Genomic DNA, 15022 nt, shown 5'->3' on the forward strand with positions numbered 1-15022 from the left:
AGTCTTTTAAGGTATTTTCACCCTATTTCTCATAGTTTTCTTTTATCATTTTGGTCTTTTCTCCTTTAGTTTCTCTATATCTTCTTTCTTCGTGTTTTACTTTCCTTTATGTAGTTTTCTTCGTGTTTCCCTTTTAGATTGCTCTTTTTCTCTTATATTTTCTCTCTTTGGTTACTTTTGTAGGTGCTTAAGGAGTTGGCTTTGCAAAGGAATCAAGAAGGGCAAAAAGCGCTAAGCAGAGAAGAAGCAAACTCCTTGGAGAGGGCTTGGAGAAGGCACGGAGAGGGCGCTCTACATTTGCCTATTGTCGCGGGCGAGGATAAAGTGCAGCAAATTGATGATTTTTGGCAAGAACACTCCGCGCCCTAGCCGCGGGCGCGAAGAATCTGGAGAGACTGCTCCCTTTGGAGAGATCGCGACCCCCTGTTTTTACTTGGGAACAGGGCATCTGTCGCGCCCTTAGCTGCGGGCGCGGGGGTATTCGTTGTGGGCGCGGGTCTTGCCCAGATTGCCCGCGGATTTAGTTATGGGATCCATACCCATTTCTCCGCGCCCGCGGGATGTTCTTGGAGAGGGCGCGGCCGATCAGTTTTTCTTCTTTGTCTATAAATACTCTTGTAATTCCTTTTGAAGTCTAACGTTTAGATAATCTTTCATTTTCTTAGTTTTTAGAGAGAGAAACAAGAGAGAAGTTAGAGAGAAAGTAGAGATTGGAATTCTTGGATTTTGATTTGTATTACAACATTGCTTCAATCAAGTTTGGATTTCTTCTTCATATCAATGAAAGTTTGTGAGATTTCTTTCCTTTGAATTTACTTCAATTGCAATTTTCTTTAATGTTTGAATGTTTGGTTTGAATTTTGATTTAGGTTTGAGAATTTGTTGATTGATTGATTTTCCTTTTGATTTAGCTTGAAATGAATATATGTTTGTGATTGAATTTGTTTTGTCTTTCAATTTCACCATGATTAGTGAGTAGATTAGTTGCTAGGGAGAAGGGGAAGCATGCTTGATTGATGATTTTTGATAGTTGATGATCATTGATTGATTGAATTGTTGCAATTAAATTGGTTTACATAGTTGTGCATGTGATTAATTAGACTAAGAGTGATCAACCTATAAGATTAATCTAGATTGCATTGCATATTTCAATGACATGAACCCTTGATTTGAGAATTGCTTTAATTGATTGAATTTGATTGTGATTCTCCTTGTTAGCCATTCATAGTGAACCCTAGCTTGGTTTATAGGAGATAGCCTTTTGATTCCTTTTATTGCAACTATTGGTTGTTCCTTGTAATATTTGAATCAATTGAGCGATCTATCAATTAGCATAATCATTGAGCTTGCATGTGGAACCTATATCCCTAGTGTTTAGCATATTGATTGAATTCTTTGATTTGTCTATCTTCTTGATATTCTAGTTACCAACCACAACAATTGATATTCTTCGATTTAGCTTGACAATAGACTATAGCATAGTTCCTACTCATTCCTTTGGGTTCGACCCTTGACTTACCGCATACTTGTATAAGGTTTGTTAAGTATTTATAAAGTTAGTTTGACCAAAGGAGAATTAAATAACGACCTAGTTTTCCAATTGTAAATGTTAGGATTCGCTATTAATCTTATTAGTATCATGCCTAGGATCCTGCTAATATTGTTATGCTTTCATGAGATTGAGATTATTATGATGATTGTTGGACCAATTATTATTATTATTATTATTATTATTATTATTATTATTATTATTATTATTATTATTATTATTATTATTATTATTATTATTATTATTATTATTATTATTATTATTTTTATTATTATTATTATTATTATTATTATTGTTATTGCTTGATCACGCCCTCTCTTGTAGGATTAAAGGGAATTTGTACATGTAATCACGCTTAATAAGATAATAAATAATCTTGTTTAGGCTAATGTGATTATAATTCAAATGATCACCAATAATACGTTTGTTTGTGCATTAATATTCAACCAACATAGATTTAACAGGATTAGGATTAATATATTGATTGTATGTTAGTTAGAATGCGCACATGAATATGAGAAGAATAAAGTAAATGTCTATTTTAGGGCAGGTTAAAACTCTTTTAGGTTGGATTTGTACATTCTTCCTTGAATATCCAGTCATGGTTCAAGACCACTATGGAGTTAGCGATCTCATGGATTGTGAAGGGGTGTATCCTTCACCTTGTGAACGGTTTACAAGTTCCTAAAATTTGTTGGCGACTCTTTTGCTCTAGCTTTCTTCCCTTTGGACGCCACTATACTTAAGTGTATGATCACAATGGGGCTCAAGTGTGGGATGCTTGAAATATTTCCTACAATTTTTGGCGACTCCACTAAGGAGAATTTCTATTTTAATTCCTAAAATTTACTTTGGCAATAATTTAGAATGAGTGGATGAGACTCGAAAAGTTCTAAGTTTTCACGTGCGTAATTTTGATTGACATTATTGGAATAAGCGTAAAAAAGATTTGCATTGGATAGACAATCCGTAATGCGTCAAAAAAATAGGATCTTTATACGTAGGAAATATGGGAAATATCTTTCACAACTAGGATCGAAATATCCCTACGAAAAATTGGAAAATTTAAGAACATAAAGCTGTTGAGGCATGTAGGAACTGGCGTTGAGAAAACAGTGCTCGTCGCAGTGCGATGACACTATCTCTACGCGATAGCAATGTCGCGTTGCGACAAGCTCATCATCTCGCGACAGGCCTTGTTGTCTCGAACTAAGTTCTTCTAATACCGAGCCAGAATTCTACCTTCTTGTTTCAATCGGTTTTAGTACAATTTGCTTGATTCTACTTCCTTATTAAGTTTTTCTCACTTTTCTGAACCCATATGTGTTCTACGTATGGCCATAACCCTCTGGGAATTCACGCTACATCTACCCAATCGAACTCTCATGGCAAGAAGGATACATCCGAGTTTGTGAATTCACTAAACCATGGAAGCAAGTTTAACTTGCGGGGTCCCATCCGACCCTTCCAGAGGTAAGGCTTTCGCGTAATGTATCCAAACTCATAACCATGGACCCTCTTTAACTAACCCTTATCCTTGAACTTTAGAGAACTAGAACCATGGTTAGGTTGCAAACTCATTGCATCATATTTTGCTTACTTGACTACTTGTGCATCTCTTGCTTGCGCATATTTACACTAACCGTTTATTTGTCTTGTGATTGAGTCTAAATAAACTAATTAATAACTAAAGGACTTTGCTTAATTAATTAACCAATTAATATGAGTAATTAAAGTCTAAATAAATTGATCGAACCCGACTTAGTATGGCTATAAGACTTTTCCTCTAAGGTAGAACACTAGAAACATGCCCAGACCAACGTTTCAGCAATGACGGCAAGGTTTGGCCTGTGGCGCGACACGCTAGTGTCCGGCGCGGCACGATAGAAATGTCGCGCCGCGAAAGTCCCATTGTTTGCGTGATGGTCCAGTTTCTTGCTTGAGTATTCACACTGAGTCTAATTAATCAGTTTATTGATGGTAGAAGTCATATTTAGTCCTTAATTGAGTATAAGCACATAGCCCTATGGTCTTACACAAGTCTTAACTTAGTCTTTGTTTGAGTCTAGTCACATAGTCTAGCCCCATGGTCATGACACGAGTCTTGACTATATCATTTACACTCACAAAGAATTCACACACTTTGTACATACTCTTTTAACACTATGACCATGTCTTAGGCTCATGCATGAGTCGCTCTTTCCGTCATTTGAGTTAGGGGTCTACTCTATTCCTAAATTCTTCCACATTACTCCATCAACATCATCTTTCCACTCTCTATATGCTTCCTTCATACATCATTCACCTCACTACACTCTTTTCTCATCCACACATGTTGAATAGAGTTTGAGTCAAATAATTAACAAAAATTATCCATAACTTTTCCGCAGTACTTGGTCAAGAAGAGATGGGTGCTTGATTAAGGACAACACCTTCATTCAAGTACTACTCTTAGACAAACCCATTAGACACAGGAAAAAGTTTGTATTAATGGCTTCTCAACAAGATGTCGATGATTTAAGGCAAAACATGAACAGTCTAACTGAGATGGTGAAGACTTTTGTTCTTCAAGTTAACGATCCTAGCAAGCAACGACAGCTTGAGCACATGGAAGAAAGCCTTAAGAAAGTTTCCAATGACTATAAGTTTCAAGAGATTAGCTCACAAAGGGTCTTAGTGGACAAGGAACTTCTTCCGCGGAAGTTCAATGCCAATGACATCCCTAAGTTCAAGCCAATTGACAACCTCTACTTCCACTTAAGAGTCTTTGAAACAATAATGAATATTCAAGGGATTGATAGGAAGGTTTCCGTTCACTGTTTTCATTATCTTTAAGAAATCGTTTGTCAGCAATGCTTCGTTTCCCTTGAAAAAGAGAAGACCTCTTCTTGGGATGCCATAATAAACACTTTCATAGATAGATACAAGTGTAACGTTCAGGTTGAAAGTGTTCATAGAGAAATTAAAATGTTGAAGCAAAAGGAGAATGAAGGTTTTACTTCTTTCTTCAACAAGTGGAGAGAGACTTCCGCTAAGATGGTTGAACTCCCTACTAAAAAGGAATCTGTGAGGATGTTCATCAAGAACCTCCAAGACAAGTACCAAAGGTACCTAAAATATCAATGCAATTTAAACACTTTTAAAGTTGTCTATGACATAGGTTTTGATATCAAAGACGATCTTGCAAAACAGAAAGCTACTAACCATAGTAAAAACAGTGGCTGGAAAGGAAAGAAGAACGATAATCATTCTTCTTCCGAAAACACCTACTCTAGCAACAATGTTAGTACATTCAACCTTAACGAAGTCTTACCATGGATAACCAAATACCTAAGAAGCAACTAAGGAAAGATCATCCCTATTGGGATGAACTATGACACCACTTTTGATTGACTCCATGCCAAGGGACTTATCACTCCTATTGGACCTTTGCAAGATCCAGCGCCCAAAAACAAGTCACCCAACTGGGATTCTTACACTCATTGCAAGTACCATCAAGGTAGAGGGCATACAACCGAGAGTTGTTGGAAGCTAAAGGAGGTCATCCAATATTTGATCGATAATAACAAGCTTCCCATACCTCCATCTGGCAAGAAGGTCGAATGATGATAAAGCACAAGACACGAGGTGGGCTTCAAGACAAGATTTCGTGACCTCTTTTTTTTTCTTTTCTTTATTTCTTCTTTCCCAAAAATTCTAGCATAGACACCTTTTATTTTCCTTAGATTTTATTTTGTAGGTTTTTTTCTTTTTCCTTTTAATAATATGAGTATTTCTTTCCTTGCATATGATCATCGCATTGCATTGCAATAAAAAAAAAAAAGAAAAAAAATTCATGTCGGACTAAGCACAAGGTATACTAATGATTTGAGGCACCCCTTGTATCCATATTGTATCATCTTCACCTTTCACATATAAATGCTTTCTTGATAAGCCACTTTGAGCCTTATCTAACGATAGACCTTTCTTTTTTCAACCCATATCTACTTAACCTTGGAATGAGAGAGTGTGCAACTTATACAACTTACAAATAAAAGCTTTAGTGATATTACAAAAATTTCAAAAGATAAAAATATAATAAGCAAAAAAGTGTGCAAAAGGGCAAGTGTTCCAATGTCATTGATATGAACATGTCTTTGAATGAACACGTCTCATATTGCGTCTCTTACCGAGTGCTTAACACCGTGCCTGAGAAACATGAATGCTAAGTGAGTGATAGACCGCATGATCGGGATTACCCACACTTATCAAAAAAATATTCAAATAAAAAAAAATATAAATGCAAAATCAAAAATAAAGACGAGAGCAAAAGTAATAAACAAGAGAGTTTAAAAGTGAGAAATCAAAGAATACAAATACAAAGATTTAAATGCAAGGTTAAACACCTTGGGGGCTTATTTAGGGTCTTGAGCCTTTATCTCCTTCTTCTTCAACCTTTAGCCTAACCACATGACAACCCTTAAAAGACCTTATTTGAGGTATACACAAACTTGTGCGAGGTTCAACTAGAGCTACGTTCGGCCTGATTCCTAACGGATATGTAGGCAACCTCACATCGAGGTGCGACCGTACTAAAAATGCATTCACATTCATATTTATATTCACACGTGATCATATCAAGGGATCTCCAATGCTCATTCCTATCCATTTAGAGCTAGAATTGGGGGCTTGATCCCTACATCATTAGCCTACCCAGCCTAAGAGTCACCATCATTTGACACTTTTCAAAATACTTTTCCATACACTTAGCTCTTGCGACTTAACCGTAGTGCCACTTTCACACACATCCCAGATACATGACCAAATAATCCTTCCTTTAGGAACCCTTTGTCATGAAATCTTAACACAACGTCGAAGTACGCCTTGTTATAACAAAATCACTCATCGCTTGTAATCATCATTGCATTACAAAGTATGAAGTACTTAGCCTCTGTGCCTAAGTTACCTAAATACTTTCATCATTGAGTCATCAATCGAGACAACCTAGGATGTTACAATCCTTGTACCATCAGATACAACGATGAATGCATACACTTGATTAAGCTTATTCAACATGCACTACAAACACTTACACTTGCTTCAATTCTTTTTCACATCTTTCTTTTTCGAGAGAAAGTCTCTACCCTCCACAAAAATGACGGAAATTTTTTGCTTTTCTGCATTTTGAGTCAAACACATTACAAAACAATGCACACATGAGTCATTTACGTGAAGTCATGTCGTATCATATCACATCGAGGTGAGTCTACACACACGTGTCAAAACACATTGAGTCAACCTCAAGTCAGTCAATCACTAAACCTTGAGTCAACCTCAAGTCAAAGCAATCATAGTGTCAAGCACAACAAACCTTAGGTCAACCCTAAGAAAAACATAATCAAAGTCCTGTAGTCTAAATCATAGATGAAGGTGCACTAAGTCCTAGACGGACAAGTGATCTTTACAAAGATCTAAGGCAGAAGACGCAAGTTTTCAAAGACATGCAAAACTATCACTTCCAAGGCGAGGAAATGAGAAATTTTTTAAAGACGACTCAAGGCATAGTGGTCTTTGACAACATTCCCTAGAATGTGAAAGTTGTCACCCAATTTGAGAAGATAGCTCAAGGCGAAGCAATCTTGGACGACGTTCCCTAAGATGTGGAAGTTGTCGAACAAAACAACTTTTATTCAACAAAAATTGATTGTGTAATACCCCTAATATTTTAGTACTCTATCTATACATTTTATAAGCAAAAGTTTGGTTTAGTTTTTACTCTATTTCAAATTTACAATTTTTTTTTCTACTTTAAGTTTTGGGACGAAACTTGTTTTAAGGAGGGTAGATTGTAATACCCTAAAATTTTCTATTTTAAGTTTCGGGGACGAAACTTGTTTTAAGGAGGGTAGATTGTAATACCCGAATATTTTATGATTTTATATAATATATTTTATAAAAATATAGTTTATTTTTATTTATTAAATAACTTTACTAATCTCATATTTTTAATTTAGAGTTCGAAAAGTTTTAAAACCCTATTTTAATTTAATAGGACTTTATATTCATAAGGGTATATAAACTATTTTAACCTAAGTTTTTGATAAACAAAATTGTACAGCCGTTTTGATATGAATCTCTTAACTCCATTATGTTCCTGGGGTTTAAGTAGCAGCCACATGTCCCATATGTGCTATTAATCTTTAGAATACGTATTCTTTAATTTGTTCATGATCATCAATTGGTCAAACTAATTTTTTTTGTTCCAAAATTTTGAGTCATCCGCATAGTAGTGATCAAGCAGTAGAAGGTTTGGAGTAATCATGTCATGTGTAATTGCGGGTATTGCGCCTTTCTATTAGATTAGTAATCACACGAAATCTTCTTGGAGTTGGCTTTGGTATAATTCGTCTTATTATGTGTAGGTTTATATAATTTTTATTCATATGATCAATTATTGCATATATTGTTAATATGTTGTGATATTTGATTTAACTGTCGTATTATTTTGTTGCATTATTGATTATATTGATTGTGTTATAATTTGAAGGTTTTAATGTTGTTGTTCTAGGGAGTATTGTTCTTGAGGTTTTAGGGTTGTTAATGCAGAGTATTATTTTTGGGTTAAGATTTGATTAATTTTGGGAACTAGTTTAATTGCCCTAAGAGTCGAGATATTTATGAATCGAATTGTTATGTTCACTACTACAAAAAAGGCCTTAGAGAACTGTTATAATAGGCTTTATAGATCGCCTTAGGGGCGTTCTTCTGCTAAGCGATGTATAAAGTATAGAGAACGGGTCGTGAAGGCGTTTTATATAATAACAAATAGAGAACGGTTGTTAGTCACAACCGTTCTCTTTTCCCTTCTTAAATTCGTACACCAAGGAAGGAATACAGAACGGTATAGGCTACTTAACCGTTCTATATTGCATTACAATAGAGAACGGTTAAGTTAGATAACAGTTCTCTAATTTTATTATTTTTTAAAAAAAAAAATCCGACCATATGTATATAATTATTCGAATTACCCCTCTACGTATTTTATACCGTATTATTCCTGTATTTTAATAATCTGAATTATTTTTGTATTTCATTTTAGACCTGTATTCTTGTTTAATATCTTGTAAATTTATATATCCTGTAAGAAAATCTTCACATTTCCTATGTAAAATAAATCCAATATCTTGTATGTGCAATATAACTGTATAATAAAATTAACAAAAATATTTCCAGATACGACGAAAGCCATCAAAATATACTTCATATATATAATTTAAAACATCCAACCACAATTAAATTGAATCATTCATACAAAATTTGTTCTATACAAACAAATATGTGAGTTAAATATTAAAAAACCTTTCTAGTTAATGTTGATTAAAAAAAATTGATGCCCCAAAATATACCAATACCATGTTGTCTACAATTCACATAAATCATCGTCGTCGTCATTTGGTTGATGGTATTCGGTAACGTATGAAATCCACCTTTCCCTAAGCTCGTCAATCATTTGTTGAGAATATGTACGAGGAACTTGCTTAAAATACTACAAAACAATGTAAAATACATACATATTAGTTAATAATATACAATAAATTGGTCTACATTTAAGGATATTGCACAATGATACATAGAATTACTAAAAATTGGTGGCTATTGTTATTTTTGCAAATCAATCAGAATGGATGCTGAATAGATTAACAGTTTGTCGTGGTGATACAGAAAATTCAAAAACAGAAGTTCAAAATAGAGTGTCACTGTGGGGCATGGATAACAAATAAGCCTCAGTCAACAACATAGGTATACATCCTAAGATGCCAACAAGGCACAACCAAACAAGCAAGAGTAACAGATCGTGCAAGCATTTACACAATATCTCATGAAGTCATGATAGCAACAACAAAGATTCGGAATACAAAGAAGTAACAAATTTCAAATCATAATAACAATTTGATCTCTTTATGTGCCTTCAGTATCATTACAGTTATAATTGAATTTCGTTGAGCACTACTATTCGAGTTAACTAGCTTAGCATTAAGACACAAGTTCTTCTATTTAATATAACCAAACTCTACTAGTTAAAAAAAAAAAAAAAAAAAAAAAAAAGCAATTAGCTAAATAATCAATATCTTTATTGATTTAAAGTGCACATCCAAAACAAAATTCACCGCATTAAGTCATTAACCAATAAATGTTGCATAATTGATAAATCCAAAAAAAAAAAAAAAACACCCCCAAAATAATATAAAAATAAATTAATAAATCAAGAATGGAGCCAAAACTACGAATATGAAGCCAAAAAAAGGGTGCCCCACTCCCACTTATGAGAAAATCCCTTTGAAAAAACAAAAAAAAAAAAAAAAAAAAAGAGCTGCTGCTAAAGGGTCAGTATTGGATTAGTGCTTAATGACTGCTAGGTAGTGGTTGATAGGCTGTCCAAGGGTGCTATCCATTCTGCTGACATTGACACAGTATTGGAAGATATTCTCTCGTTATGCTCTAGCTTTGATTTTGTTAATTGGAAACATGTAAGCTGAAAACGAAATTATGTAGCTCATGCTCTAGCTAGGATTATTCCATTTGGAGTTGAACAAATTTAGGAGAATCATTGTCCCCAAGATGTTGCTCCTTATGTGTTGATGGACTCTTTATCTGTTAATTAATCTATTCCTAGCTTGGTTTCACAAAAAAAAAATACAACACAACCAGTTGTTGCTGCTGCTAAGAAACCAGACCCTTTCATAAAGTCTGAACCTGCTGCTGCTGCTAAAGGGTCAGTACTTGCAGGAGCTGAGTGGTCTGTAAAATCCCCATTCGGCGCAGTGGAATTCTGCCCCTTGGCTTTCACACTAACCTCCCGCTCCTCAGCATTCGAATTCTCACCCTTCCCTCTCACTACTATCAACCTCCTTTTACTCCCAACCCTCCCTTTCACCAATACACGCAATGGAAAAACCCGAACCCCTCTCATCTCCCCCAAGATCATAAACCCAAACGAAAGGCAAATCGACGAAATTGGAAACCTACAATCAATCACAGCACACTTCACTAACCTCAAACTCCTCCCATCCCCAATCAATTTCACCCCCAAAAACCCATACATTCCCCCTGAAGCTGAGTACAAAGCCAAATCTATGCTCTTCTCAGGAGATTTGCTCTTGTTATCCAAGAGCAGATAATATATGACGTTCCTCTAGCAAGACAATTCATAGATCATGCACTTCTTATTGCAAAAGACACGAGTCGTCTTGGATTTTCCAATACAGTGTCTCCTTCTAGAAAATACATTCTTTAACTGGCTACATCATTGCCCCAAAGTAACTTTAAATAGTATTCTCTAATATAATTGTAAATCTGTACAAACATACCACCTGGGTAATAGCCTACACTTATTGTAAGTTCATTTTAGGCAGACTACATAACTAAAATGTTTTCATGAATAATAAATGTTAATTGTTAAATAGTGAAATTATCATACTACGTATATTGTTAGAGATCGTCTTCAGACAGGAAAAGTCCTAAAAGGTCAATTAAATTAGTTTTCTTAAACAATGTCATTTAATTTACATGTGGCTTATCTATGAAGCAAGAGATGTCAACAAGAAAAATTTCCAAGAACAATAGAAATGACAGGGAAACCACAATATTCCGAAACACTAATTGAAGCACTTTGATGCATCCACACTTTCACATGAATCAAATTAACAATCTGTTACGTGGAAGAAGGGACAACTTATTCAGAAAGCAGAAATATTATGACTATCGTTTAATCAAATTGAAACTTTCCATGTTCAGCGGTTCTCCTAGACTCCTAGTTCTATGTGAAGATATACGAAACAACTTACCAATCTAAACATACCACACATCCATTTTTGCTAACATAGAAATCTCACAAGCAAACAAAAGTGGTTAAATGTAAGAAGGGGAAATAATGAACTGCTGCCTTTTCTTTTCTGAAGCAGAATATAGTCAGATGTGTGCATAGTTTCAATCACAAGATCTCATAACCAACCCTTTTATGAAAGAAAATCAAAGCGAATCAATATTTCTAAAATATATTGCAGAGTATTTGAAATTAATAGAGCACAATTCAATAATCCAGTGGTAATGAATTTCCCCTACCCCTCTTTCTTTATCTGATTAGGGTTCTAAATTGAACTTAGGTAAGATTAATTTGGCTAAAATTATTTTGATTACTATTGATATAAATATAATTCGACAAAATTAAGGGTAATTTGATTGACCTTACTGCAATTCAACTGAAATATTTGCATACAAACAATCGATTGAATTTAACCCTAAAACTAGAACTTTGAAGTTTTTTTCAATCACCTAAAATTCAAATTGCAAATTAATTTGATAGATGAAAACTATTAATTTAATTATGTTTCCTTCATATTTCGAATGATGCATGCAGTTCAATTGACAAATAATCAAAATTCAATTACTCTATAACAAGAAGATTCAATTCGAACCTATCTCAGAGGAGTGGTGCGATGCTCAAAAATTATGCGGCGATCGGTGGTACAGCGGTGGAGCGGTGGTGCGGCGGTGCGGAAAACAGTCAGCGACAGAAGTTATGACAGTGGTGGAGGTTTCTCGAAAGCAATAAACAAGCAGTATTTTTTTAAGGTATACGAGTAGTTAAAGTGAAAGTGATCGAACGTGAAATGAAAGTGAAAAGAGGAGCGCGCTTTTCAATTCCTTTTAGTCACCTTTAATTAATATGGGCAAATTATTATTATGTATATTTTTTCCTCCTAATAATTAAAAAAAACAATTAATTAATACAATACAAAACGGTTGTTAAGATGACCGTTTTATATCATCTATAATAATTAATTATTTTTTAAAGATAATTCAGAGTAAAAAAAATAGAGAACGGTTAACTATGCTAACTGTTCCATATGTATTTACATACAGAACGCCTCTTATACAAATACGTTCTATATTCTTCTGGAGAACGCCTATCTTTGGTAACCGTTCTATATTTTGCGATCTCTAATCTAGTTTTTGATGTAGTGGTTATTTGGGGAGCATGTGCCAATATTGAGATATTATAAATTAATTTGTGAATGGTTATTTGATCGATGTATGAGATCAAAAGGTTGAGAATGATTATTTTGTTCTTGGTTTAAGGCTCGGTGTAATATACCTTAGTCCTTGGTATGTTGGTAAGAGGATGATAATCATGAGTTAAGAATGGGGTACAATCTTTATTATTTATTTTCAGTGGGAATTGGCCCATATGTGGTCTGCTCAAGGTGTTTTCTGGTTATTGGGAGTATTCAAGTTTTTATACTTGTTGGTTTGTTATTCGAATTACTCATGTCCAAGGCTAGGTAATATAACAAAAAAACATGACACGCTTAATTCTTATGAGATATATTGAGTAAAGATTCGTATTATTATTCGAGGTTGAGTTAGACAAAGGTTATTTTCATAGTACAATGTGTTATGTAGTTTTGAACTACATTATTTAATTGAGCTAGTAATGTTGATTATCCTATTATACTCTATATTCTGATATGTGGTGATTACTCAGCTTTTTGCTGACGTGTGTGTTGTTTTATTGTGCAAATTGTGTTTGTGGCCCTGTCTTTTTCTTATGGTGGCCCTGCGACGATCTATTTTTTGAATTTGTCCTTAATGGTGAGCAGTCAAGTTTGTCTAAACAAGTTGATCAAGTGTTCGTAGCTAAAGTAGCTCAAGTGTTTTGATTAGTTTGTTATAACAAGTTTAATTTATAAAGTTGTATAAATAGCTCACTTAGATTTATTGGGTTGTAATTATTGGGATTTTTGTAAGCCTTAACACTTGACAGGTTGTTGAGTGTGGCGGTGATACCTCCGATTTAGGAGTGTGCTTCCGCAGTTTTATTTAAAGGTTGTCTATTTTTCATTTATTTATTGTTTATTATTAGTTAGTAAATCGGGGGTGTTACAGATTGTGTCCTAAGGCATGGACGACTCACACAACATGTTTCTTAAGGCAAAGAGACCCATAATTATCGGACAAGTTTTCCCAAGATGAAGAGAAATTGTCGATTGATGCACACTTCCCCAGGCGTAGAAGTTGGCGATTGCATCCCAAGGTGTGGGTATTGAGTAGAATTTCACTTAAGAGCTAGAAGCTCACGACAGGACTCTCAAGGCGTGGAAACTGTTAAACTATTAGACTTCCCAAAGCGTGGAAAATCGTCATTCAAAAGACTACTCAAGACGAAGGAGTCTACGACATGTTGCCTGAGGCGAGGAAATTTATCACCATTCATTTGGGAGTTGCTCAAGGCGTAGAATCTCATGATAAGAATTCCCAAGACGTGGAAAACCATCATCCAATGGATCGCTCGAGACGTAGTGATTCACAATAAGAATTCTCGAGGCGCGAAAGACCGTCATTCAATGAATCGCTCAAGACGTGGTGGTTCGCGGTAGAATTCCCAAGGCGTGGAAGATTGTCGTCCAGTGGATCGCTTGAGGTGTGGTGGTTCATGATAGAATTCCCAAGATGAGGAAGGACATCACAGCAAAACGGGAGATGACTATAAGCGGAGTTATCTTCGATCATGTTCCCTAGGATGTGAAAGATGGTCACAAAGCGGCAGAAAGAGTGCTACAAGCAAAGCAATCTTCGATGGTGTTCCCTAAGATGTGGAAGGTTGTCACAGCGAAAATTGAAGACAGCTACAAGCAGAGCAGTCTTCAGGCGATGTCCCCTAGCTTGTGGAGGTCGTCACAACAAAAACGGTTACCCTAGAGACGTGTGTTCAACGGTGCAAGATACGTGTTTATAACTCTTTTGTCTGTTTAAAAAATGCTAGTTTGCAAGAATCGGCATTACAAGAATGATTTAGGATCGCAGAACGTTCTAAATCATTCTCCGTCCCTATTGATACTTTGACTTTCGTTTTCGAAACATGCGTTTCTCCAAACTCGGTCAAAGTGGGGGATTCTGTAGACACCTAATCGTGTCTCCCCAAAAACCAAACCTAGTGATGAATACCTTTCACGTCATCAAATAAGTGAAAGTGTGAAAAGTCTTGTGAAGCGGTTGTTTTAATAAAAATATCTTCTTTCTGTTTTTAAAAATGTACTCTATTTATGAAAACATCTTGTCCAATTTATTTTGGTCCATGATAAGGGTTAAATAATAGTGTAGTTGGATTGGGCTCGCAAAGATCTTTCCAACAATATATTATAAGCCCAATTCCGATGAATAATGAGGAAGTTATGGCCAAAATACTAAATTGGGCCTAAATGGTTTTATATGGCCCAATGATTAAGTGGAGGGCCCATTAATTAATATTCCTTAAGTTATTAGGATTGATTTTTAATGTTCTAGAGTAGACTAGAAGTTTATTTTAAATTCTAATGGGATTAGGATTAATAATTATGTTATGTGTAAATAAAGAATTCTATTTGGATTAAAAAAAAGTGTTTTAAAGAGATTAAATATGATTTTCAAAGATAATTAAGGGCGTTGATAAATCAA

The 15022-nt window shown here is 34.9% G+C and overlaps 1 long non-coding RNA gene across 1 annotated transcript; it reads right to left on the reverse strand.

The window, feature by feature from the left end:
- Positions 1 to 8772: 8772 nt before the first annotated feature.
- Positions 8773 to 12199, reverse strand: LOC145585548 (uncharacterized). Its single transcript, XR_014100681.1, has 2 exons — positions 12004 to 12199; positions 8773 to 9074 (listed from the first exon to the last, which is right to left on the reverse strand). It is a non-coding gene; the product is annotated as an uncharacterized LOC145585548 (long non-coding RNA).
- Between the last annotated feature and the right edge of the window lie 2823 nt (positions 12200 to 15022).

Source organism: Chenopodium album, chromosome 2, assembly GCF_948465745.1.
Source record: "Chenopodium album chromosome 2, dcCheAlbu1.1, whole genome shotgun sequence".
Taxonomy (NCBI): domain Eukaryota; kingdom Viridiplantae; phylum Streptophyta; class Magnoliopsida; order Caryophyllales; family Amaranthaceae; genus Chenopodium; species Chenopodium album.